This window comes from Panthera uncia, assembly GCF_023721935.1.
Source record: "Panthera uncia isolate 11264 chromosome C1 unlocalized genomic scaffold, Puncia_PCG_1.0 HiC_scaffold_4, whole genome shotgun sequence".
Taxonomy (NCBI): Eukaryota; Metazoa; Chordata; class Mammalia; order Carnivora; family Felidae; genus Panthera; species Panthera uncia.
Window position 1 is genome coordinate 11,931,693 of NW_026057585.1, and position 23,304 is coordinate 11,954,996.

The window sequence follows — 23,304 nt, forward strand, 5'->3', positions numbered from 1 at the left end:
TTCCACAGGTCCACCACTAGAGGGCAGAGCGCCACCACAGGAAATCTAAAGTCAGCAACCAGTAAGCCCCCGTCCAAGTGTGCTGGGGAGAATCCTCCAGAATGCCTGGCTGCAGCTCTTCGCAATTCAGTTTCCCTGGGGTTTGACCCAGGATCTTGGCGATCACTCTATGACACAGACATTCCACCCACGCAGGCCCCTCAGGCCGGAGAATGTCACTCCCTGGTCCCCTGGATAATGAGCATGAAGGGAATCGAAGGTAAGTCAGGAGGAGGGGCTAGTTTGCTCATCTCTGTTGCTGCTGCATCTCATATCTTACACCCCTGAAAGCCTTGGCTCCAGTTGAGGGCCCTCATCGGGGCAGATTTCGTTGTCATACATTTGGGCAGCCCCTTGTTATCTGGCATAAAGTGGCCTAATTCCTAAAATAGCGCCCCATGTCCCTGACCCTCCTCACCTTACCTTTTAGGGCATGTTCGTCATGAAAACAAAGGTCAGGGTGGGGCTTGGGGTGGAAGGTGACCAGTGTCTCTGTAGGGATTTAATAGATGGGGTTATCCATGGCCGTGCAGAAAAGGCCCAGAGTGGCCCCACGTGTGACACAACTTTCCGGTTTCCCCATCACCTCTGGCACAGGTGGTATAAGATAAGCATCGCCCCAGGCAGGCACAGCACGTCTTGGGTCAGGAAACAAGGAACTGGGTTCCAGCCCCAGCTTCCCCTTGCCCTTCTGCTTTTTCTGCGGAAATTACTAAGCTGCTCTGGGTTTTCCTTCCTCACTGTTTGAAAATGACTGTTTCTCTTGAAGGGCAGCACTGCTGAAGAGGGGAGTGTTTGTTTTGTTTTGTTTAATGTGTATTTATTTTGGGGGAGAGAGCACGAGCAGGGGAGGGGCAGAAAGAGAGGGGAGCAGGGAATCCAAAGCAGGCTCTGCGCTGACAGCTGAGAGCCCGATGCAGGGTTAGGACTCGTGAACCATGAGATCATGACCTGAGCCGAAGTCAGACTCTAGCGACTGAGCCACCCAGGTGCCCCTGGTTTCGTTTTTCTTTTTGTTTTTGTTTTTTTAATGTGGGATTTGTCTATCCCATTTCTAAGTGATTCCTGCTCAAGCCTAAGGAAGGTCTGAATCGAAGAGGGAAGAACCAAGATTGGCTGAATAGAGGTTATCTGCCAAGGTCCCGACAAGAGTGTGAAATGTCAGATTAGGTTGATTTGCTCTCTTGTCTCACAGGCACACATGCGTATGCACGCGCGCACACACACACGCACACACACACACACACACACACACACGCTTCCTGTCTCCAGAGTATAATTAGTTTCTTCTGACACAGGCACATCTGGGATATTGCTTACTGCTCTGCAAATACCTCATATTTAGTATGTTATTCACCTGCTAAGCAGCTCCTCTTGTGATCATCGCCTTTGGCAACATTTCATGGCAAAATCTCTGGCAGACAGTCTGGAGAGCAGTGCTTTAGCCGTATTCACACCCACCTCACCCTCAACACGCTTCAGGGACATTTTTATCCCAGTACGATCTCAGACAAGTCACTTACCTCTCTGATTGTCATGGTGTTTACAGTATTTTTAAATTGGAAGTCAGAAGGGTGTTCTGTTCTGCTCCCTTGCTTCTTTCAGTGTTCCCTTCTCTCTCCTTCCCCCACGTCCCTCACTATAGGATTCTGCACTCCAGCCATTCCCAACTACTTGTCTTCCCCGAGGCGGCCGTTCTTTCCTGCTTTGCATACACACAGTGCTCTCTGCTTTGAATCTCCCTTTTTAAAACGTCTGTTTTCCTTTATCTGCTATCGGCCCTTCCGGTCTCAGCTTTGACATCATCCTCTCCAGGAAGAACCCCCTGCTGTCTCCACACCACCACCTCGCCTGGGGCTGAAGTCCCTGCTCTGTGCCCCCATAGCACCTGCACACCCGCCACAATACATTGCCCTCGTCTCACCAGTTTGCCTTCCCTCCGGGCCATCCGCTTATCTTTGCCCAGCCAACGCCAAGCACGGCGCTCTGGTCTTCATCATACTGCCTCTCCTGCTGGGTTCAGTCTTTTGTATGGATGTACATGCTCCTCACCCAGACCCTGCTTTGGGTGGTAAGTAGAAAGTCATGGCTATACTCTTAGATATTCCCGCCGCTGTGGCAGAACTGTACTCCTGAGAAACCGAAGCTTTTGGTTTCCGTCCCAGAGGCTGGAGGTGTTTGTATATTTTTTTAATATGAAATTTATTGTCAAATTGGTTTCCATACAACACCCGGTGCTCATCCCAACAGGTGCCCTCCTCAATGCCCATCACCTACTTTCCCCTCCCTCCCCTATCAACCCTCAGTTTATTCTCAGTTTTTAAAATTTTTTTAAATGTTTTTATTTATTTTTGAGACAGAGAGAGACAGAACATGAGCAGGGGAGGGGCAGAGAGAGACACACAGAATCCGAAGCAGGCTCCAGGCTCTGAGCTGTCAGCACAGAACCTGACGTGGGGCTCGAACTCACCGACCGTGAGATCATGACCTGAGCTGATGTTGGACGCTTAACAGACTGAGCCACCCAGGCGCCCCCATTCTCAGTTTTTAAGAGTCTCTTATGGTTTGCTTCCTTCTCTCTCTGTAACTTCTTTTTTTTTTTTTTGTCTTCTGTTGAGTTTCTCAGGATCCACATAAGAGTGAAAACATATGGTATCTTTCTCTGTATGACTTATTTCACTTAGCATAACACCCTGGAGGTATTTGTGAATGGTTTCTGTTGAGCACTGGGACCTTCCCACAGAAGGGAAGACCACACCCACCTCATGAAGTTGACAGTGCGCAAGGAGCTTCCATATACCCCTTACTACCCCAAACTCTCCGTAGATATGGTTGTCTTCTTTGATAGATTAGGAAGCCGAGGCCCTGAGACGAACTGACTCGGGGTTCCAGAGGCAGGAAGTAGAGAGGCTGAGGCTGGAAGGCAGGTGGCATGCATTCCTGGACTCCAAGCCGGAGAAAACAGGGCTTTCTAATTCTTCCCCCCACACCCCTCTCTGCCAGGCCTGCAGGAGCCCCAGGGAAAGCCACAAAGTCAGGCTCCCGAAGCAGACCGCTGTGCAAGGGCCTGCCCTCTGTGGTCTCAGGGAAGAACACCACGTACTTTGCCCTCTCCATCTCAGCAGTGCATTGATCCCGTACTTGGAAAAATCAATGTTGGCGAGGACAGCAGAACGATTGCTCAGACACATTTGTCATTGGAGGTGCCTTCAAACATACCCACACAGCAGCAGCCTTCAGCCTCCGCACCCCCAGCACAGTCACCTCTTGGGCCAGAGTCCCAGCTACGGGCAGCACAGCCTGCAGGGAGTCTGAACCAGGGAATGTCCGGGTCAGGGGATCCAGCTCCGTGCTGCACGGGTGAGGCATCTGAGGCCGGGAGGTGAGCGACCTGCTCAAGGTTACACAGCTGGGAAGTGACAGGGCCAGGATAAGAATTTAGCTCTCCAGATGACATTCGTATGCCCTCAAGCCTGGATCACATGAGGCACTATGATGGGTGTCAGGAGGCCTCACTTTGTTCCCTACAGACAGAGTGTCAGCCTGCCCCTGCCTCCTGTTGCCCAGTATGCCTCTGTCAGGAATCAGTGCCTTCGTGGAGGGGACGCAGAGTCGTGGTTAAGGACACAGGCTTGGGTGGGGCACCTGGGTGGCTCAGTCGGTCAAGCATCTGACTTTGGCTCAGGTCGTGATCTCACAGTTCATGAGTTTGAGCCCTGCGTGGGGCTCTGTGCTGACAGTTCAGAGCCTGGAGCCTGCTTCGGATTCTGGGGCTCCCTCTCTCTCTGCCCCTCCCCAGCTTGCACTCTGTCTCTGTCTCTCTCTCTCTCTCAAAAATAAAAGAACACAGGCTTAGGATCAGATGGACTCAAGGTTGTGACCTATTCCTAGCAGAGGATTATTTAACTTAACCCGTAGTTTCCGTATCTGTAAAACTCACGTCTTATTCCAGGACTGTTTTCATTCCACGTCTTAACATCGAAAAGCATTAAAACCGCCTGATGAGATTGGTTCTGTTGCCTGTGGTACTTCAGGCACAGAGAGATTCACCAGTGTGCCCAAAGCCACACACCTAGGAAGCAGGGGATTCAACAGGGGCCTGCAGTAACTGGTGCACTCATGCCACACGCTCAGCTCCCACCCCCTGCACACCGGCCCCACCTGATCTGGCAAGCACAGCACCTGCATGTGGATGACAGCACCCCTCTGTCGTGTCTACTCAGCCGCATGCCAGCCATTTGGTCAGTTTGTCCCTTCGTTGGCCAGTAGGTACAGAGAAGGAAAGCCATTAGTCGATTTGGCTTCTTTGCGGTGGCACAGGCTGTGTTGCTGGGTTCCTCCCTAAATGCACGTTTCTGAGACATTCTTTTATCACCAGAGCCTGGTTTGCTTTGGGCTGGCTTCTTTCTGAAGCTGAGGGATACGGTGACATTTGGGCATATCCAGGAAAGGCCTGAGAAGCAGATGGCTGCTTCCGACCCCAACTTGGTTCCACAGTGAGAATGGCCCAGGCAGGATACTCTCAGACATTTCTCCACTCAGCATCTTAATTATTCATCATGTCCTTAAATACTCTTCTGTGACGAAATGCTAAGCGACACATTAAATATTCATCATGATGCACCTAGCGCAGGGCCAAGGGTAGAATTAAGCGGAACAAATGTGATTTCTGATTACATCTCTTTAATTCTAGGCGCTGAACACCCCCAGGCTGCTAGGACTCCGTCCCATTCTGAAAGAAAGCCAGGAAAGTAGATTCCACAACATCCCTTTATGTGCTGCCAAACTGTCTTTAGAATCTTGGCAAGAAGTTCTTTCCTTTTTCTTTCTTTCTTTTTTTTTTTTTTAACTTTTAAAAACTGAGGTATAACATATGCATGTATGTATGCACCCACACAACCACCACCCAGATCAAGATATAGAACATTTCTAGCAGCCCAGAAGTTTCCCTCATGCTTCTTCCCAGTCAATACCACCCCCCCAACACACATAAGAATACGCTGTTTTGACAAGAAATTATTTTTATATTTAAGTCTACTTTAGACCCTTCCTTCTGTCATTTCTGTTCACTTCCTCGCATTTTTAATTGGAAGGCAAAGACCAAATAGCTATCTATCACCCATTGATTCGAAGTGCCCGGGGGTAGAAGCATAGATAAGAGGAAGCTCTTGGGCCCGTCCAGGGAGATGATGCTGGCTTGATTTGGAACAGGGAGCAGGAGGAGGGAAGATGGAAGAGGGGACAGACTTGTGGGATGTATTTGGAAGTGATATTGGATGTGACGGGGAAAGAGTGAACTCAGGCATGATGAGGTGTTGACTTGAGTTCCTTGTTGGAGGTCGCCACCATTTGTTGAAGTAGGGAAGATGACAAAGGAGTAGATTTGGGGACAAGGGGAGGTCAAGAGCTCTGTTTGAACTTGTCACCTCGAGATACCTGCTAGACAGAGTCCAAGCCATCCGGAGCTTGGGGAAGATGTCAGGCTTGGAGAGAGAGGTGGATTTGGGAATCATTGGCCCATAGATGGATTTCAAAGCCTGAGGATGTCATGAAATTACTCAGGGTAAACAGAGCAGAGGACAGGACCCAAGACAGAGCCCTGGAATTGTTCTAGCTGATGCCAATACTTGCCTTAAATAAATTCTAACATTAGAGAGGGGAAAATAAGCATTGTCTAATATGTAATGCAGTCTGAAGATTCAACAAATTTGCTTTCAAGCTGCAAAAAGGTTTTGAGTGTTCTGCAGCCTTATGATGATGCCAGGGAATCCTGATGATGAATTTTGGTCAGATCAGTCATCCCTTTCGGGTCCCAATGGTCCCTGGCCCAGTGAACACAGACCTCTAGATGATCTCACAGGGGCTTTTTTATTATTTCAAAGAGCTTGGTTGAAATGGTTATGTTTGCCTACCATAAAGATCTATAAGCTAACCACACGTCAGGTTTTTCTGCTTTGACTAGAATTGTATTGACTGGCAACACTAGATGTCTTGTGGTGACCAGAAGTTGTGTTTGACAGTAACATGTCTTCGGTTATTTTTTTTTTTAACCGAGAAAAGGTACAAGTGCCTAATCGATGCACTTGCATTGATTTCAAATGCAAAAAATGCATTATTTCAAAGACTCGGTTTATTAATCTGTAAATATGACAATAATGATAGCTCCTACCTCTGTATTCTGTAAAATTAAATGTTATTCTATGAAATTAAATGAGATAATGTACTCGAAGGGCACATTGTTAAGTGCTCAATACATGGCAGTGGCGATTGTTATTCTTGTGACTATTCTTGTTATGACACAGACTCCAAAAGGAACAAATAATAAAGGCTGTCCTCTGTATGAACAGCGTGGGGGCCACACTACCATTCTGTTTTATGACACATCCTTTCAGGCCAATCATTGTAATCCATTGTACGGAGTTAGGGGCACTTGTTACTAGTTCACATATTTGTTTATGTCTGATGGCCCCATCTCTACTCAGAGAATCTTCCTTCAGAAAATCTGGCCAAATACCATGACTGCCTCTCAGCATGCCCCCCCCCCCCACTATAGGAACAAATCAATAGCTGTCATAAGGAAAAAGATAATCCAGTCTTTCCCTAGTAGATGCAGATGGTTAGTCAGAGACAGCAGTAAGCTAGTCATCTGGCCCCTTGAAGTAATCTCAGCTGATGGGTTATTTTGTTTGCCAATAATGTTGCTTTTGATACTCAAAAATAACAACACTAACAATAATACAAAATGGGGCCTTTTCTACTTCTGTTGTCAGAGCCATGCATCAAACTCTCTGCACAGATGGAAACATCACCCACAAAGTCTGAGAAATGGTGTGGCAGGGTTCAATTATGAAGCAGCAAGAAGAGGGGTGAGTGTGTCCAGCCCCAAGGTGACAGGAATGGCACTTTAACAAGAATATCTGATTAGTGTTTTAAAGTGTTTGAGGCGCTTCCATATAAATCATCCCGTTCGATCTTCAAAATGGCCTTCCCAGGTTGGTAGTATTACACTCATTTCAGAGGTAAGGATTCGGATTCTCAGAGAAATTATGAAACTTGTTCAAATGCTGGAGGCAGGACTCAAACCTCTGTCCCCAGTCACTGCCCTCCACGGAAGTTCTCAATGGTCCAGCAGCCTGTGGATCCACCAGGCTCCAGCAGAAATGGATCCGTGTGGTCTGCATCTACCGTGGTCAGAGCAGGGCTTCCATAATCAGAACAGGGACATGACTCCCTGGTAATCATTGAAGCTGCATTTTCAATGCTTTTAATGACTTGTTTTATAAATAAAAGCATTCAAACAGCTGGTTATTTCACTCTAACTGAAATCAACTACCTAGATACCCTTAGATATAGATATGGATATATCCATAGATATATCTATAGATAGATATAGATATAGATATAGATATAGATATAGATATAGATTTGTTCTGTTTTCTTCCAAGTATTTTTGTTTTTACAACCAGAACAATTCTGTCTCATTTTTATTTTGGGAAAAATGTAAGTGGAAAATGATGTCTGTTCACAGAGTTTGATTTGAACTATTGAATAGCCACATGAGCCATGGCAATTCACCCAACTCTCTAGACCATTAGAATCCAGACGAACCTTTGGAAATGTCCTAGACCTGCATTGTCCAATACGGTAGTCAACAGTCATGAGTCTATTGAGGAACTGAAACGTGACTCATATGACTCGGAAACTGACTTTTCAGTCTTAATTAATTTAAATTGAAATAGCCACATGTGGCTAGTGGCTATCGTATTGGAGAAAGCAATTCTAGGCTTATATCCTCACCTCTAAAATGACAGTGTTTGTGCTTGAATCAATCCCGCTAAGATTCCTACCACGACACTAGCATAGTGTTACATATTAGGCACTCCATAAATATTTCTGGCAGAGATATTTGTAGAATGAAAGACCAACCAAGTGGACAAATAAATCGCTGAATCTTAAGGGAACATTATAAATGGAATTACTTTAGGATGACCTGGAAAATCTAGAGTTTTGGGGGGTGAAGAGTAAATTGGCATTGGCTGCGGCTGGGAGGGAAGCCTTGGCAGCTGTTCACGTGGGAACAGAACCAGGTACAACCCAGGTCACTCTTGCCTTTCCACTTCCTCCATACCCGGAAAAGCAGTTTCCTCCTTGGGGGTATTTTCATAGCCCAAGTCTCCTGGTGAGACGGAGTCTCAGTGCTGGAACTACGGGCTTGGAAGAATGTCAGGAAAGAGGGGACAATTGTCGGGAAACCCCAGGGATAGCTGCCAAGACTTCCCTTCCAACTCACGGGAAAGACTTCCTTCAGACACAGCTTAAAATAACCACTGCCCCAAAAGTGCCGGTCAGAATATGTGGGTGAATTCCAAGTATCCCAAGTATTCATCTCGGCTTTGAGTCTCCCCTCCCTGTTTCTGTTCTGAGGAGTTTCTCCCTACTCTGAGGCACGCTTCCTCTTCTCCACATGCAGTATGGCGAGTGCCTGAGAAGTTTTCAGGAGATTGCATGTTCCCTGTTGCTGGAAGACCCATCTCATGTCCAGAACACGGGTGTGGTGTGGGGTAAGAGCGGGGGCATCGCGTGGCACCCCAGCTCTTCCGGGAAGGGCACTGCGCCTGCCGCTCTCACAGAGCCCCGCTCCAAGCCCGTGCTTGCCCGCTTAGCCAGGATCTCGCTTTCTCTTCCTTTTAGCTAACTGTATGTTTCTCTGATTTATAAACTTTTTGCTTTTATTTGGGGGGAGCATTTTTTTAAGTTTACTTATTTATTTTGAGAGAGAGAGAGAGAGAGGGAGAGAGAGCATGAATGAGCATGAGTGGGGGAGTGGCAGAGAGAGGGGGAGAGAGAGAATTCCAAGCAGACTCTGTGCTGTCAGAACAGAGCCTGACACGGAGCTTGAAATCACAAACCATGAGATCATGACCCGAGCCAAAATCAAGAGTCAGACGCTCAACCGACTGAGCCACCCAGGTGCCCCGAGAAATTGTTTTGTTGTGGCAAAATATACATAAAACTAACTTCCCATTTTTAATAATTTTCAAGTGTATAATTCAGCGGTATTAAGTACAACATTCACATTGTTGTGCAGCCGTCACCATTGCCCACCTCTGAAACTTCTTTGTCATTCCAAACTGAAACTCCGCATCACTGAACAACTCCCCATGCCCTGCCCTCCAGCCCCTGGTAACCACCATTCTACTTCCTGTCTCTGCGAATTTAACTACCCTAGGTACCTCATATAACTGGAGTCACATAGCAGGTCATTTCGTAGCAAGCTTTTTTCACTCAACCTAATGTCGTCAGGGTTCATCTATGTGGGAGCATGTGTCAGAATTTCCTTTCGTTTGAAGGCTGAATAGTATTCCATTGTACGCACATCCCACGTTTTGTTTATCCACGGTTGTGTTGTTTCCATTTGGGGGCTGTTGTGAATAGTGCTGTTGTGAACATGGGTGCACAAGTATCCGTCCGTGACCCTGCTTTCAATTCTTTTGGGTGTATGCCTGGTAGTGGGATTTCCGGATCACATGCTATATTCTATGTTTAACCTTTTGAGGAGCCTGCTTTTATTTTTAAACCATCCTAAACTCTCTTTTTCTTGTACCTTTTAGCTCTTGAATTTTATTCCTAATCGTTCAGTCTTCCCTGTGTGTGTTTTGAGCTTTTCATATGCTGAGTTTTTAGCTTCTCATTGAAATCTTCATCTCTTATTTGTTTTTACTTTGCAAGAATCTCAGCTTTTAGTCTTTTATCTTTTATTTTGAACCTTGTCTATCTCATCCAGTCTAACGTGTGTTTCTTTCATCTGTAAGTTTTTTGCTTTATTTTAGTTTAAAGGCATCTCCACCTAATCCTTTTTACTCCTATAATTTAATCTGTTTTACCTAGGGGTTCATATGGCTGACCTCATATATCTATGCTGTGCTCATCACAACTTGATCATATTTCTGATAGCTGTCCATGCTTTTCTTCTCAGATGCTGTGTAAGGGGTGTTGGGAAGGGTGCAGGGGAGGCAAATGAGGTTGAGGTCTGTCATGGGTCAGGTTCCCTGGGAAACAGACTCTGAGGCAAAGATTTGCATTCAGGGGGGTTATGGGGGAGGGCAGTCAGAGCAGGACAGGAGAGAAAGAGAAGTTGAACTAGAATGCAGTTGAGTGTGGGGACTGAGCCTTCATTCACTGGAACTCCGTGTGTACCTGGAGGTGAAATCTTGGGCAGGAAGTTTCTTCTCATGAGGGAAAAGGGAGTGGGGGGACTTGGTTTGTACTGTCAACAGGTGAAGATCCTGGGGTGGGGTGGGGTGTGGTGGGGGATCTGAGTGTGTACTACAGCATCCATCCAGGTTCCCATATCCTAGGGAGGTAGCCCCCGCCAATCCAGTCCACTGATGGCCAGCCAACTTGTCAGTGTATGAAAATTATCTGGAGAGAAAACTTGAGAAGCCCCCTCCCCACCAAGTGTATGTAATTTGAGAAAGCAAATCTGATCATTCTGACACGTTTACATTGCCCCTCCAAAGTGGAGAACCATAGGCCTAGGCCAAAATACCAGCACCCTAACTTCTCTTATAAATGGCTTTTATCCGGGTTATGTTGGATCCATTGATAGGTCCCCTCAAAAATGTGTTGTCTTCCCTTAATAAGTCCTATGTAGGGGTGGATTCAGGTTTGGTAAAGCCTAAAGATTTTATAATTTGGGGGACCCCTTTCAGAAAAATAATAAAAAATTATTAGCGTAAAATTAGCAGACATTTCCCAGGACCTTGGAAGGGTCCTATGTAAGTGAGAGGCCCCATAGCTAAATTTTATAACTTCATTGTAAATCCTCCTCTGGTCTGAGACCATTACTGCTCAACCTGACTGAGGGGCTGCCCTCATAGTTTTAGGGAGAGACACTTCCCAGCTATTGAATTACCTTCTCACTCTAGGAAGTTCCCGAAGAATTTCTCCTTGGCTGGGTCCGCAGGAAGTCTTACCTTGACTCAGGGGACCATGTTGGCACCCTGAGGATACCCCATTTCCAGGAACTGGTTGGAAAGACTCTACCTTAGACCAAAGGAATAGGGCCAGGCAGATGTGGGCTATGATTGTTTACTGGGAGAAAGAGGTAAATCATATAATAACAAATTGATAATGATAATAACAGGTAACAATTATTAGAAAGTTAGCGTGTACCAGTCCTAGTTCTAGATGCTTTATGTGAATAATCACATTTAATCTTCATAAGAAAACTAGTTAACATATATCCTTTCTATTGCCATTTTACAGATGAGGGAATTGAGGTTTACAGAGTTTTAGGAACATGCCCAGAGACACAGCTAAGAGGCAGTGTGGCCAGAATGTCAACCTCTGCCTCTGACTGCTAAGTATTTGCCCTGTGGACACCCCCATCCCTGTGCTGTACTACTTTATAGGAAGGCTAGGGTGGTGGCAGCAGTGGTGGTAATGTATGTGTGTGTTGCTCCTTATGAACTAAAAGTCCTCATTTGCAACGTGGCCAATTGAGGTCCTCTGGGAAGCCCTCTGGTATATTAGGTTTTCTGAGGGCTTTAAAGTCCTTTGCTGAAGGATTTTAAATGCTTGAGTCAAGTAGAGCAATTGGAACTACTCAAGGGATACTGAAAAGGGCAGATGCTGTATTTTTAGTGTATGGACTCCCCCAGTGGATCCAGAGTGTAGTCTAAAGCATGCTTTCGAAGGTCAACCCCTTCTTGCCCACAAAATAACATGCCTGTATGAACCTTTCATCTTAGAACACTCTTTTTTTCATGGGTGTGGGCCATTTAATTTTTGTGACTGTCAAGAAAAAAGGGAGGGGGGAGGATTTTGATAGGAGTGATCATGGATGAGCCACCCTTATCTCAGTCAAGCTGTGCTCCGCAGCATGGTGAACAGAATTCCTTTCATCTGGCCTTGATTCATGTCCCTGGGAAGATACAGATCCTCTGTCTTCCTGTTGATACTGGCCCATCTACTCAAACAGACTTCTGATGATAATACGTAATTTATTCCCCAGCTCAAATAGCATCTCAAGAGACCTAAACACCAGGATCGGCAGTGATTCCAGAAAGTCCATATTTCAAGTTTTTAGAGAATGAATGGATTCCCATGGACAGTTCTTTCAGAGATAGACTTATTAATCTAAAACGAACAAACAAAAATCCTTGCCAAACTTACTTTCCTTTAAAGACAGCAGTACTAAATGGTAGATCGTGGAATAAATCTCAGGGGAACTTATATTTCTATCAATAGTGTATATTGTGATTAAGCCTTTTTTGTTTGTTTGTTTGCTCTTGTCTGAGTAAAAAGTATACATGTTATCCCTCACTTATCTTTACATAGCTTCCCTTGTTGCCCCTCTGTACTTATGATTGTGCTGGGGAGGTTAGGGGACTGGCAATAAATGCACCAGGTGTTTTTTCTAGCTCCATTTGAGCTATTACTGTCAAAGAATCTTTTAAAACTTGGATGCCTCAGAGGAGAGGTTTCTTCTCTGATCTGCTCTGAATAGGTTGCCATTACCTTAAAACTATTTTATTCACACTGTGTTCTAGCAAATATAGTACTTACCCTCCTGGTGCCTTGCTTGACAGGGAAAAAAATATGTAAAGCAGAAATCTCAAAAGGCCGTCCAGGAATTTTTCAAATGAATTTATCTTAGACGTCTCTTTGCCAAAAAAAAAAAAAAAACCCACAAAAAACAAAAACAAAAAGAAAAAACCCAAAGCCACAGAAGAGCATCTAAGTGTGCCTCTTATATCTTCCTTGGACAGGAATTGGTTATGAGAAAAGTTACATGATCTTGACATTGACCCTGGTTATTGATGCTTTTGCAAAACAAGCCTTTCACTTCTCTAAGAGTTGGAGGAGTTAGAATGTGATTTTGATAGATCTAATAGCATCATCCAAATGGAGTCAGATAAACTGAAATGCATTTTGGGCTTTTAAAATATTGCATACCAACGATATGATAACACTGGCATGATACCCACACATCCCTATTTACAACAAAGAAAATAGAAAGATAATGCTTTCTTATATATGTTACAATGTCAAAAAGATGCCCAACATCACTAGTTTCTAGGGAAATGCAAATCAAAATCATACTACCTCATACCTATTAGGATGACTGCTATCAAAATGAAAGGAAGGAAGGGAGGGAGGGAGGGAGGGAAAAAGGAAGGAAGGAAGGAAGGAAGGAAGGAAGGAAGGAAGGAAGGAAAGAAGGGAGGGAGGAAGGGAGGGAGAAAAGAAGGAAGGAAAGAAGGAAGGAAGGACAGAAGGAAGGAAGGACGGAAGGAACAGAGGGAGGGCGGGAGGAAGGAAGGGAAGAAGGGAGGAACAGAGAAAGGGAGGGAGGAAGGGCGAACAAATGTTGGCAAGGATTTGAAGAAATTCAAGCCCTGTGCTATGTTGGTGGGGTAATTAGAATTACCATATGATCTAGAAATTCCACTTCTGGGCGTATATTCTAGAAAAATCGAAAGCAGAGCCTGAAAGTTACTGGTACGCCATGTTCATAACAACATTAATCACAATAAGCTGAAACATAGAAGCAACCCAAGTGTCCATCAAAGGATGAGTGGAGAAACAAAATGTGGTATACATAGATGAGGGAATATTACTCAGTCTTAAAAATTCTGACACATGCTACAATATGTATGAATCTTGAGGACATTATGCCAAGTGAAATAAGGCAGTCTCAAAAGGACAAACACTGTGTGCTACCACTTGTATGGGGCACCAGGTGATCAGATTCATAGAGACAAAAAGTAGAACGGCAGTTGCCAGGGGCTGTGGGGAGCAGGGAATGGGAAGTTATTATTTAATGGGTATAGATTTCAGGTTTGCAAGATAAAAAGAGTTCTGGAGATGGAGAGTGGTGATGTTTGCACAACAGCGTGAATGTACTTAACACTACAGAAACCAACACTTGAAAATGGCAAAGGTGGTACATTTTATATTATGCAGGTTTTTACCACAATGAAGACATTTTAAATGGCATTAATATCATGAGTTAGGCATACCTTTTATAGATGATGATCTCGGACATCTAATTAAAGGCTAAAAGAAGGTCACCTGTGCTACAACCAAAGTCACTGGTTTGTGCAGCCATCCTCGGGCATTTAGCTGCGACTGCTTAACAAATTAATTCTTCAGCTCCCGAGGCACATATGTTTTACAGGAGTCCCCCCCGCCCTTGCCTGCGGTTTTGCTTTCCACAGTTTCTGCTACCTGCAGTGAACTGCAGTCAGGAAGCACATCCTCCTCCTCTGACTACACATCAGAGGGCCAGTAGTAGCTTAACATCACATCACAACACCTACGTCATCTACCTCACTTCATCTCATCATGCAGGCATTTTCCATCTCACATCATCACGAGAAGAAGGGTGAGTACAGGACAATAAGATACTTTTAGAAAGAGAGAGAGAGAGAGACCACATTCACACAACTTTTTTTTTTTTTTAATTTTTTTTTTTCAACGTTTATTTATTTTTGGGACAGAGAGAGACAGAGCATGAACGGGGGAGGGACAGAGAGGGAGACACACAGAATCGGAAACAGGCTCCAGGCTCCGAGCCATCAGCCCAGAGCCTGACGCGGGGCTCGAACTCACGGACCGTGAGATCGTGACCTGGCTGAAGTTGGAGGCTTAACCGACTGCGCCACCCAGGCGCCCCAACATTCACACAACTTTTATTACAGTATGTTGTTATAATTGTTCCATTTTCTTGTGGGTGATTTCTTATTGTGCCTAATTTATACATTAAACTTTATCACAGGTATGTAAATATAAGAAAAAACACAGTGTATGTAGGGTTTGGTACCACCTGCAGGTTCAGGCACCCACTAGGGGTCTTGGGACATATGCCCGCGGGTAAGGGAGGACCACTGTAATCAGTTTTTCTTGAAGGACGCATCAAGAAGTGCCTCCAGGCTCCAGATCCAGTCTCTTCTCGGAAAACCAGGCCGGGACTGGGTTGAGACAGTACCACTCTCATGCCCCTGTTCTGTGTCTGGTCCTGGGGGAGGGGTGGGGGAGGGGATGCTCATCTTGCCGCTGGAGTCCTTTAGCGGGAAGGAGATTTTGGCTGCCTGGTCCCTTGTAGCTACTCCTCAGGGCCAGAGAGTTTCCAGGGGATTCTCCAGGAGCCTCAGAAATCCCAACATCAAGGAAGGGTCAAATTTAAAAGGAAAACTTCTTCCCCAGGGCCTTGGAAATAATTAATATAACTTTGAAAGTAAAATTAATTTTCAACAGCGCTGCCCTTTTCCCCAGGTAATACTTTGATTAGTTCAAGGAGGGTATTGCCAAGATGCAAAACTGGGGGCTTGAAAGGATTTCTTACTCCAGCCTTCTTGTCACTCTGTATTTCATCAAAGCAGCAGCAAAAAGGGTGATGTGAGGTTGGTATCCTCAAAGCACCTCATACCTCATAAGTGGGGGAAATAGCCACTTGGACTGGGGTGGAGCTGATTGATGAGACTCCTGCCCAGGACTTCTGATGCCAGAGCCCGTAATTTCCCCTCACCAGCATGTGGCGCTGTTGGCCATTCCCTCCTCTGGTAACTCTTTCCTCTGATGTCTATGACACTAAGTTCCTTTCTTTTCTCTCCTCCCTATTTAACTGATTATTCTCCACAATCTTTACTGTCTCCCCTTCGTTTGTGTATCCCTCAGAGGCTGCCAAATCCCAATGAGCTATTTCAGAAGTATGTCTCAAATCTGTACTCTCCTCTCTTTTTTATTTTAGCTTTTAAAAAATCAAACACATAATTTTATTTATTTAAAAACAATTTTTTTTTAACATTTATTTATCTTGGAGAGAGAGAGAGACAGAGTGCGAGTAGGGGAGGAGCAGAGAGAGAGGGAGGAGACAAAGAATCCAAAGCAGGCTCCAGGCTCTGAGCTGTAAGCACAGAGCTCAACGCGGGGTTCAAACTCACAGTGAGATCATGACCTGAGCCGAAGTCAGAGGCTTAGCTGACTGAGCCACCCAGGAGCCCCGCAAACACATAATTTTAAAAGGCAAATATGGCTAAGATGTTTCTTACTCGATAGAGCAGTCCCCTTCTCACATCAACCTGCCCCAGTGCTTGGTCCTCTCCTAAGAGGCAGAACTGCAGCATAAGGCTGTGCTGGTTGTGCCAAACTCAACTTTGGGGGTACCATTTAAACACTGTGAGTTGTGAAATGCACAACCACCATACATAGTAGTCTATTCAAGTTGTAACCAGTCGTCTTTTAGTCATTTCTTCTAGCATTTACCTTTATGACTCTAAATAATAAGATTGTACTGCTTTTTCTTGATTCTCGAATACCAGTTATTATGTATTGAGGTCCTCTGACAATGAATGATTACTTAGCTCTCTCAGACTCCCCCAACCACGCTATATGATTTCTCCTCTTTCATCTTTTTATCTGTGTAGTTATCTCACAATTTCATTTCAATCAGTATTCCATAGCTCCCTAATTAGAACCATGTAAAAGCTATTTACTGCTGTGTCACATAGTATACTATTATGGCTGCTTCCTTGTTCAGCTTTGGTTTTTCATATGGTTAATAGTTGCCTTCTTTTTTTCCCATTTCCTTATTCAACTTTAGTTTTCACATGGTTCATAGTTGCCTTCATTTTTTCCCCATTTTCTTAGTATTCAGTCTACTAATGACTGGCTCAATCTCCCCATTTCTTCCAGCAACTTCTCAAATGCAGTTTGGTATCATTTACACACACACACTCTCTCTCTCTCCTGCCCCTCCCCCCCTCCACCAGAGAGTTGTCTTCTGAACTTTAAATCTCCCTGTTCTATAAACTGTTTACTGTTTAGGTCAGCTACACAGCTCTTGTCCTGAGACTTCTATTCACTAACCTGGGCATTCCTTTCACTTCTTTCCTTCTTGGACCTCATGCTTCCTCTTTCCTCGTTTGGTAGAGCATATTGCCTAGTAGTTTCTGTGTAGATATGATACAATGGAGTTAGGTTTGTTGAGATTTTTGTAATTCTGAAATATCTTTATTCTAACATCACACATCATGATAGTTTGACTAACTGTATATTCCTAGAGTGGAAATAATTTTTCTTCATAATACTGAATGTAGTTCTCCCCTGTCCTCTAGCTTTCAGGGGAGCTTCTAATTCTAAACTTCTGTATATAACCTGTTTTTTTGTCTGGAATATTTTTCTATTAATTCTTTACCCCTGGTATATTGAAATTTCATGAGGATGTGTCTTGGTGCAGCCTTTTAAAAGGTTTGTTTTGGGAGGAACACTTTTTGGACTTTTAATCTAGATACTTTTGTACTTTGGTTTTCCAAAATATCATCAAATTATGTCTTTGTTTTATCCATTTCCTCTGTTCTGTCTTTCTACAACTCTGCTGGTTTGCTATCAGAGGTAGAATCCTCCAATTTCCCTGTCTTTTTTATATTATTATTATTCATATCTTTATCTCTGTGTCCTACTTTCAGTGGGATTTTTCCAACTTAATCTTCCAATCCTTTTGAATTTTTAATTTTAGTTATATTGCTAATTTGCAAGAGCTTTTTCTTATTTTCTTACTGTTTCTTTTTTATAGCATCCTTGTTTCTCTGAGGATGCTAATTATTGCTTTCTTTAAAGTTCGTTTTCTTCTGCTCCTTGTTTTTTTCTTTTCTCTCTGATTTTTATGCTGTAGACATTTCTGAAAATCTAGACCACTTAACTTCTGTTCATTTTTAAGACTAAAATGATTGGAAGACTGATGGGAAGTCTTCTGTGATTAAGCAAGGCTTAATGACTGCTGGAGTTCAACCTATGGACTGGATGTTTTTTCCTTGGGGAAATATACGTGTGTGTGTATGCATGTGTGTGTGTCTGTCTCTTTTCCTCCTCCTTCTGCTGGGGCAATTTGAGATTCTCCAGAGAAGGACAATCCACTCTCCTCTCATGAGGGTGTAAGTGTGGCAGCTGGTATCTAGGGGGTAGGGTAGGGGACTGTGTGTCTCACTATTCAGGATGCAGCCTCTCACGTATTTCCTGTCTTTTCAGTTGACCACCTCAGCCAAGCCTTCTGCTATGCCTGGTATCTCTGAATTCAGAGGCGCTCTGGTTCAGTTGTTCTCAAGAATAAATCTCTTCTGGGGTGCTTGGGTGGCTCGGTCGGTTAAGCATCTGACTTTGGATCAGGTCATGATCTCAGAGTTTGTGAGTTCGAGTCCTACATCAGGCTCTGTGCTGACCACTCAGAGCCTGGAGCCTGCTTCAGATTCAGTGTCTCCCTCTCTCTCTGCCCTCCCCTGCTCGTGCTCTGTCTGTCTCTCTTTCAAAAGTAAATAAACATTAAAAAATTTTTTAAAAAAGAATAAATCTCTTCTTTCCCACCAAAGTGAGAGAGGGATAGTCACCTGGATGGGCAGAGTTGGGGTCTGGAGGTCTAACTGATCCTTTTACAGACTTCCAACCTATTCCCCCGTTCACTTATGGCACACTTTCATGCACCTGGTACTCCTGGGATTTTCATCTTTTTTGGGTTTTCAAAGTGAATAGAATTGCTTCTCACTAATACGCCCATCCAAAGACACTTAACTGTATTCATTTTAAGCTTTCTCTGCTCTGTTACATCAGTTCCCAACATCCCATGTAGTTTTTGTCTTTATATATTGAGGTTTGGGATTATGTATGTTTTCCAAGTTTCACCAGTGATGGAATGCATATTTTATTCTAGTCCTTCTTAGAGCTTCAGTGATTTTTTTTTTAAGAGAAGTAAGCAGAAGTGTCAACTTAAAACCAAAAGATCCTGCCCTTTCCTGCCGTTGGCTGTGCGGAGTCAGCTCCTGGGTCTCTGACACCTGAAAATTGAGAGCTTCTTCCTGGCCTGGCAGCTGTACTTGGGAGTCTCACACCTGTCACCATGCCATACAACAAATATATTGAGTTACACCATAAATCTATGGATATTCTTTGGATTATCATGAGAAAAAGATACAGAAAGAAGGTCGAAAAAGCTCATGAATGTTTAAACAAGGCAAAAAAGATGATTCGTCGAAAAACCAAGCTTTGCCATAAACAGCACCATGCCGAGGAATCACAAATGAAAAAGACTCAGGATACATGAAGAGGGAAACCCTAAACAAAAGAATGATGAAAAGACTTCAAAAGAAGCAGTACCTGCGTATCTTCTGGAGAGGGAGGCACAGTCCAAGATGAAGTGCTTTCCAATAAGATTAAATGAGAAAATGGGGCATCTGGGTGGCTCAGTCAGTTAAGTGTCCAACTTTGGCTCAGGACATGATCTCACAGTTTGTGAGTTCGAGCCCCGCATTGGGCTCTGTGCTGACAGCTCAGAGCCTGGAGCCTGCTTTGGACTCTGTGTCTCCCTCTTTCTCTGCTCCTTTCCCACTTGCACTATGTCTCTTTCTCCAAATAAATAAATAAACAAATAAACATTAAAAATTTTTCTTTAAAAGATTAAACAAAAAATGGAAAGAGAAAGTAGAAAAATGGGAAGTCCCTCTACCCAGAGTTCATGACCAGGGAGAAACAGAGGTGTTAAAAGTTATTTGAACAGGAAAGAGAAAGAAAAAAAGCACGGAAGAGGATGGCTACTAAAGACCGCTTTATTGGAGATGGCTTTCCTTGGAAACCACCTAAATATGAAAGATTCATTAGGCCCAGGGGCTTACGTTTCAAAAAGACCCATGATACAACGTGAACTGGAAGCCACCTTCTGCCTGCCAATTCTTGTTGTAAAGAAGAAATCCCTCTTTCCCACTTACAATTTTGGGTGTTATTACCAAAGGTCCAGTCACTGAGGTGAATGTGAGTGATTTGGACATTGTGACACAAGGAAGCAAGGTTCTTTGGGGAAAATATGCCTGGGTTGCCAACAGTCCTGAAAATGATGGATGCATAAATGCAGTCTTGCTGGTTCAACAGCAGTTTCATGCAAGTAACTCTTTATGATTATTGAAGACTGCACACCAATCAGGAGAACCGCCATTACTGGGATGTTTGTGAATACTACCAGGCAGCTTTGCATGTCTGCAGTCATCAAGAGAACTATTTATTCTCTTGTAAAAAAAAAAAATTAAAATAGAGAAGTTTCACAAAAAAACAACTTAGAGACCCCCACCCCTTCCTTGTGCCTTCCACATCCACTGCTTAATCTACTTTTTCATTGACTTTTAAGTATCCTCTAGCTGCTTTCCTGGTCTCCAATGTCTTTCCCCTCTAATTCATCCTTTACAGATAACCTGATCTGATCACATACCTCCCCAACTCAAGACCATTCTATGTCTACTCATAACGAACAAAACGATGTCCTTACCAGTTTGGTTTCAACCATCCTTTCCAGTCTTTCATTTACCTCTAGACTCATAAACTCGATTTTCAACATGTATCTACTGAAAAGTTACTATATTCCAGGTCCATTGGAGGCATTTGTAGATACAAAGATGAAAACACAGTTCATGCACTCAGAAATCTCAGAGTCGCAGATAAGTAAAGACTGCTTCCCATCCCCACATCTGTCTGTTAAAATTCTGTCCATTCAAAGTCAACCTCAAGCAACAAGCCTCCTCTATCTTCGTGTTGGAATTAATCTCTTCCATCCCCAGGCTCCCCTGAGCATTTCCCTGTACTGCTATTAGAACATTGAATCCAGATTACCTTGAATAGGCCTGTAGATATGTTTTCTCCCTCACTTTATGTAGGACTCCTTTGTGGTAGGGACAACAGAGATCTCTGTCACATCAGGAAAGAGTTCTGCATAAAGCAGGAACTCAATAAAAATGTATTGAGAATATTAAGTTTTCCTGTTACTGAATTCAAGGAAGAAGTGTTTGGTTGGTATTTATATGAGGGACACTGCATTGCTTTATTTATTCTTTTGACATTCAAACATTTATTAACCTGCTGTGGACCGGGCCTGTGCCATACACTGTGGTTACAAAGATGAAAAAGGCACAGTTGTGTCCTGAAGTGGCTCACGGTCCAGGGAGAAGAAGACAGTAGTGAAAATAATTGCAAAAGCATGAGACAGGGGCTATAATAGAGGCAGAGCAGGGCAGGAAGAACTTAGAGCCCTGCCTGCAAAGGGGGGCGGCACCAGAAGGAAGGTGATATCCAGCCAACATGTGAAGGATGGAGAGCAGTTCCCTAGAGAGAGAAGGAATAAAAAGGAAATCCTAATGGATGTTATTTTCTCTTTTGGCTGTAGTGAAGGGGGGGGGGACCCCAGTTCTTGTTCAAAGAGATTCACCCTTTCAATATTCAAATGCTTGTGAAGGACCTACTTACTGTGAGCTGGGTCCCCTGCTAGGCAGATATTTTTAATATACGTTCTCTAAAAAGCAGATAAAGGAGCTTCACATTTTAATTCAAAGGGTTTTATGAAGAACTGCAATAATGTAGTCCAGATAAGTGTTCTGATGATTTCTTAATTCAAAGAAAAAGCTTAGAAGAATGCAAGTAGCTAACGTATCCATTAGGCAGTTTCTCTCAAATATCTGCTGTCCCCCGCAAGCATTTGGCAAGAGCTGCATTGCAATCAATTCCTGGTTGAATTATCTGATGAGGGTCGGAAATGCCATTATTCTGAGTTGTTGATTAAAGAGGGATTCACATGCTGTATATACCAGATGTGCAGGAGGTGGGGCCGACGGCCTATGCTGAATGATTAGGGAGCCTGATTTGTATTCTCTCTCAGAGGCAGGGGCCATGAACTTCTCATAGTGGCTAAGGAAGGAACTGTGCATGTGTCCGTGTGTGTGTGTGTGTGTGTGTGTGTGTGTGTGTAATAGTGACCTCATGCCAAGCAACGCATTAGACATTATGTTCTTAAATTTTCACTGTAATCCTTTTGAGATAGATGTGTAATGGAGATGCCTGGTGACACAAAGCATTATTTAATTTATCTGTTATAATTATTGTGATGATTTATGTGGCAATTTTAGCTGGGAAACTGCCAGCCAGTTCTCAGTATAAGTAGACACAGTCACATTGGGACATCTTTCTGTCTAGGGAAGGGTCACTAGAGTAGTTTCTCCAGTAAATGTAATGACAAGCAGGCACTGCATGCCCCAGGGAAGGTTATATAACAGCACCCATTTGGTGATCGACTGTTTGTCCCTCCTAATCTCTCCAAATCTGGGGAGCTTTTAGGTAGAAAGGGACTGTGAACATCCAGGGAGCTAAGGGGTAAAGACCCTTCTTTTTGAGGTTCAACATGATTAGAACTTCTTTAAATGAATGTTCCCCTGACTTCAATGTTAACTTCACAAGAACAAGGTTTACCTCTGTGTCCACAGGACCTAGATGGTAGCTAGCACTAGTAGGTGCTCAATAAATACCATTGAGTGACTCTTATCCCCCAGTTCTTTACCCTATACCCTCCTCCCAAGTTTTCCAGAATAAACTTTTACCCTCCCTTTTTTATGAATATTATATAATTTATTAAATAATACAGCTCTACATGGAGGATATTTCCTCCATTTTTTAATTATTTTTTTAAATATGAAATTTATTGTCAAATTGGTTTCCATACAACACCCAGTGCTCAACCCAGCAGGTGCCCTCCTCAATGCCCATAACCCACCCCCCACCATCAACACTCAGTTTGTTCTCAGTTTTTAAGAGTCTCTTATGTTTTGGCTCCCTCCCTCTCTAACCTTTTTTTTCTTCCTTCCCCTCCCCCATGGTCTTCTGTTAAGACTCTCAGGATCCACATAAGGGTGAAAACATATGGTATCTGTCTTTCTCTCCATGACTTATTTCACTTAGCATCACACTCTCCAGTTCCATCCACGTTGCTACAAAAGGCCATATTTCATTCTTTCTCATTGCCACATAGTATTCCTTTGTGTATATAAACCACAATTTCTTTATCCATTTGTCAGTTGATGGACATTTAGGCTCTTTCCATAATTTGGCTATTGTTGAGAGTGCTGCTATAAACATTGAGGTACAAGTGCCCCTATGCGTCAGCACTCCTGTATCCCTTGGGTAAATTCCTAGCACTGCTATTGCTGGGTCATAGGGTAGGTCTATTTTTAATTTTTTGAGGAACCTCCACACTGTTTTCCAGACCGGCTGCACCAGTTCGCATTCCCACCAACAGTGCAAGAGGATTCCCATTTCTCCACATCCTCTCCAGCATATATAGTCTCCTGATTTGTTCATTTTAGCCACTCTGACTGGCGTGAGGTGATATCTGAGTGTGGCTTTGATTTGTATTTCCCTGATGAGGAGCGATGTTGAGCATCTTTTCATGTGCCTGTTGGC

The 23,304-nt window shown here is 43.8% G+C and overlaps 1 pseudogene; it reads left to right on the plus strand.

Moving 5' to 3' along the window:
• Positions 1 to 18,871: 18,871 nt before the first annotated feature.
• Positions 18,872 to 19,986, plus strand: LOC125913346 (ribosome biogenesis protein NSA2 homolog; annotated as a pseudogene).
• The last annotated feature ends 3,318 nt before the right edge of the window (positions 19,987 to 23,304 follow it).